Source organism: Pyxicephalus adspersus, chromosome 7, assembly GCF_032062135.1.
Source record: "Pyxicephalus adspersus chromosome 7, UCB_Pads_2.0, whole genome shotgun sequence".
Classification (NCBI taxonomy): domain Eukaryota; kingdom Metazoa; phylum Chordata; class Amphibia; order Anura; family Pyxicephalidae; genus Pyxicephalus; species Pyxicephalus adspersus.
The window spans coordinates 68,636,081-68,639,817 of NC_092864.1; the positions used below are offsets into that span (position 1 = coordinate 68,636,081).

General features: G+C 33.8%; 1 pseudogene; it reads right to left on the bottom strand.

Annotated features, from left to right (window-relative positions):
- Positions 1–1,477: 1,477 nt before the first annotated feature.
- LOC140336106 (hemoglobin subunit beta-3-like) lies at positions 1,478–3,737 on the bottom strand (annotated as a pseudogene).

The following is a 3,737-nucleotide window of genomic DNA, read 5'->3' on the forward strand; positions in this document are numbered from 1 at the left end:
CTTCTTATTGGCCTGAGTACTAATAAGATATGTTCGGCTGGTGCTGGAGATAATTTACATCAGATTTAGTTCAACGTGGGACCTGCAATCAGAAACAGCTACCAGAATTTAAATATCTCTATACTACCTGTTCAGAGCTGTAACCACAGTGAATAAGGGATGTCTTTCAGCACCAACACAACCTAAATTGTGGTTCTGAAATGTAATAAGTCCTTGAAAAAGGAGCAGATGTTTTAAAATAAAACACAGAGTGTCACTATAACCTATGGACTCTAACTAGAAATGTGTTCACTCCAGATTTACCCAGAATGTACCCATTTTAACTTTAGATTCAATTGAAAAATGTGTAAAGGAAATTTTACTCATGATTCATACATTTATCTAATGGAATGTGGAAAATCGGTAAAAATCTTGGCTGAAAACATTTATATTCTGTTAACATAACCTCGGCTATACTCTCAGAAAGACAGAGTAAAATGAAAAAGTGGTTTTGTCTGTGTAGGAGAGGTAATCTGAAAGTGAATGTGAAAGAAGAAATTGTTGATGGTAATGCTACTGAGACATTAAGGGTAGAGTTGCATATGGGGATCCACAATACACAGATAATAATTGGAGTCTGCTATAGGCGACTCAGTGCTAAAGAAGAGATAGAGAATCAACTACTAGCACAGATAGAAAGGGCTGCACAAGCTGGGACAGTGGTAATTATGGATGTTTTTAGTTACCCTCACGTTGACTGGGGTAATGGCACTACAGCTACAGTAAAAGGGCAACAATATATAAATTTATTACAAGTTATTTTGCTAAAAATGTAGAGCTTATAACAAATGTACATATAAAAGAAAGTCTGGGTTGCAGTGGCCATATTATGATTTTATTTAATGTAAGTTGTAAACAGGAAGAAAAAATAGGAAAGTTTGTCACACAAGAAGACCATGAGAATTGTGGTTCTGAAATGTGTTATGTATGAATCCTAAGACCTGAAAAAAAAGCATATGTTGTAAAATAAGAAAAAGTTTGTCACTATAAACTATAGGCTTCATTTAGAAATGTGTTCACCCCAGATTTACCCAAAATGTAACCATTTTCACATTGGATTCAATCCGAAAAACTTTACACATTTTTCTAATTGAATGTGGAAAATGTGTGAAACTTGAGTGAAAATCTTGGCTGAAAACATTTATATATAACAATTTTATTTACTTTTCACATTCCTGCTATCAACGTGTACTATAGAACACATTTCATGGTGTATTTGTTGTTTTTTTTTTATTTCACAGAAATCTTTCCCTGCCATAAAGATGATAGTTATTTGAATGAAAAATTTGAATTTGAAAATCCATTTTAAACTCGTATTAGCTAATTTAGTTTTTACAAATAAATATGACGTTACGAGAAGGAAATTTGTTCAGGTAATTTTTACTACAAAAGATGCCCACATTGATACAAGACCTCAGTGAGCCATTGTTCATGTTGTTTAGTTGTAGTAGCCGTCACTAAGACCATCAACAACGACAGCAAAGAACTTCTCCACTGCGTGCTGAGGAGTGAAGGCAGATCAAAGTTTGGCAGCCAGGACAACCACCAAGACTTCAAGAGATAGAAAGCAAAACTGTGTTAGAATTTTCCTTGAAACTTAATATTTTTTACATATATGTAAGTATTTTAAATTGTGTTTGAATGCATTGCAACCAATAAGAGATCAGCAGCCACTATTAATTATTATGTTGATAAAGTGGAATTAGTTGCTGTGCAGCTACTGCAGCTACTACTATTCATTGTCATAGCCTATAGAAGTATGTTGAAAACCAAACTTTACTATTTTTGATAAAGTTGGGTAGGGTTAAATGTGAACCCCTTTTATTATTGTATATACTGGGAAATTCCATTTATTTGTCGCTGCAGCTGTCACCAGCATGGCTAGTAAAAGGACATCTTCTAGTGTTCTAGTAAAAAAAAATGCGTAAAAGGTTAGATTTCCTCATTTTGTAGAGACTACCTCTCACTTGCTGTTCTGCATCTAAAATGGAAGTATGTGGGAACCTCCTATAAGAGAATTGGGGGGAGGGGGGTAACCATTTCCTATAAATTTAGTTAGACTTCAAAAATACTTACAGAATTTGGAAAGTTGGGCTGAAATAAAGAAATCAAGATTAGTGAGATATGATAAATTAGGATGCATACCCTGAGGTTCTCAGGATCCACATGCAGCCTGTTAGCATGGATTTCACTGAGGCTGTGCAGAGAGCCCGTCACATTATCCAGATGGCTGATAGTGTCACCAATGGCTCCCAAAACTCTCCTGCCATGCTCGTGCACTTTGGCATTACCAGAAATTGCAGCTGGGGTGGAGACGTTTCCAAAGTTGCTGAAGTACCTCTGGGTCAAGGGCTAGACTAAAAATAGGCTAGGGTAAATTGAAGTAAAAATATTTAAAAATATATATTATCTTGAACCTTCAATAAATCTACATAGTTTTAAATATATTCTAATAAAAAATACAACTTCATAGGTAGAATGCATCACGTTTGACTAGCTGGTATGTGCCTGTAAACTTATAAAAGTTATTACATATATGTGCGTGGGGAGGATAAAAAAACCAGAAATGATGTATTCAAACTGTATAAAGCTAACATTGAATACATTATCTATATTGCAGAATGTTATATCTTGGGAAGAGAAACAAAATTAAAAAAAAAATACCAGCAAATAAAATATTGACCAGATTAAAGAAGACCTAAATCCAAATCTTTTGGAAGAAGTAGGGGAGTGTTAAAATCCATGTTAGTTTTTTTCACTATTTGTCTCCCCTGTGAGATTTCCTTTCACTTCCTGTTCACTGGCCAAAACAGGAGGTGAGAGGAAATCTCACATAATGAGGGAAATCACTTACTGGTGAAATACTTTCACCAAAATTAGCATGCCCATTAAAATGCTTATTAAAATTATGGGATCTTCCACACTTCCAATCCCCTGAGTGGGGTCACAGACAACAATGAGATGCCAACAAAAGATAAAACCATTGACCCTATTCAAATCTAAAAAGAAGACATTTGGACAATCCAATAAATATTAATCTAAATGACATGGGGTATGGAATATGCAGTTAATAATAGAATATTATTACTTCCACCTTACATTTTTGTTTTTTCATGTAAGAATATGTATGTGTACACATACATATATATATAATTCCGCCCTTTCTGCATAATTATGTATATATGTGATAATAGTTTAATTTTTCATTCAGACTTACTTTTGGTCTCGGTCCCCTGAGGCGAAACGCATCGGGACCCTTAGATTTATACCCTGACATTTTGGTTTACTGTTCAAACTCTCTATCTGTACAGTTTGTTTAACCTCAAACCATAAAATAGTATAAATGATCTATGTTAGAAATAGGATTCAAATATTGTGTGAATACATTTTATTTTTATAGCAGAATTGCCAGTAAAAAGACCAAAATTAAAATTATTAGAATATCAAAAGTATTTTTGTATTAAAATAACTTACTAATTTATTTTGCAGTTTTAATATATGAAACTAAGAAATCACTAAATAACTATTCATAATTCAGGGGCTAAAGAAACCGGTAACATGGAAAAAAAAAAGATGATGAAAAATAGTAGTAAAAAATTGTTATACCTGGTAAGAGCTTCATATCCATCCTGTTCAATATAGACCTGCTTCCACACAGACTGGATGGCGGATTTCTCCTCAGAGGTCCAATGAACCAT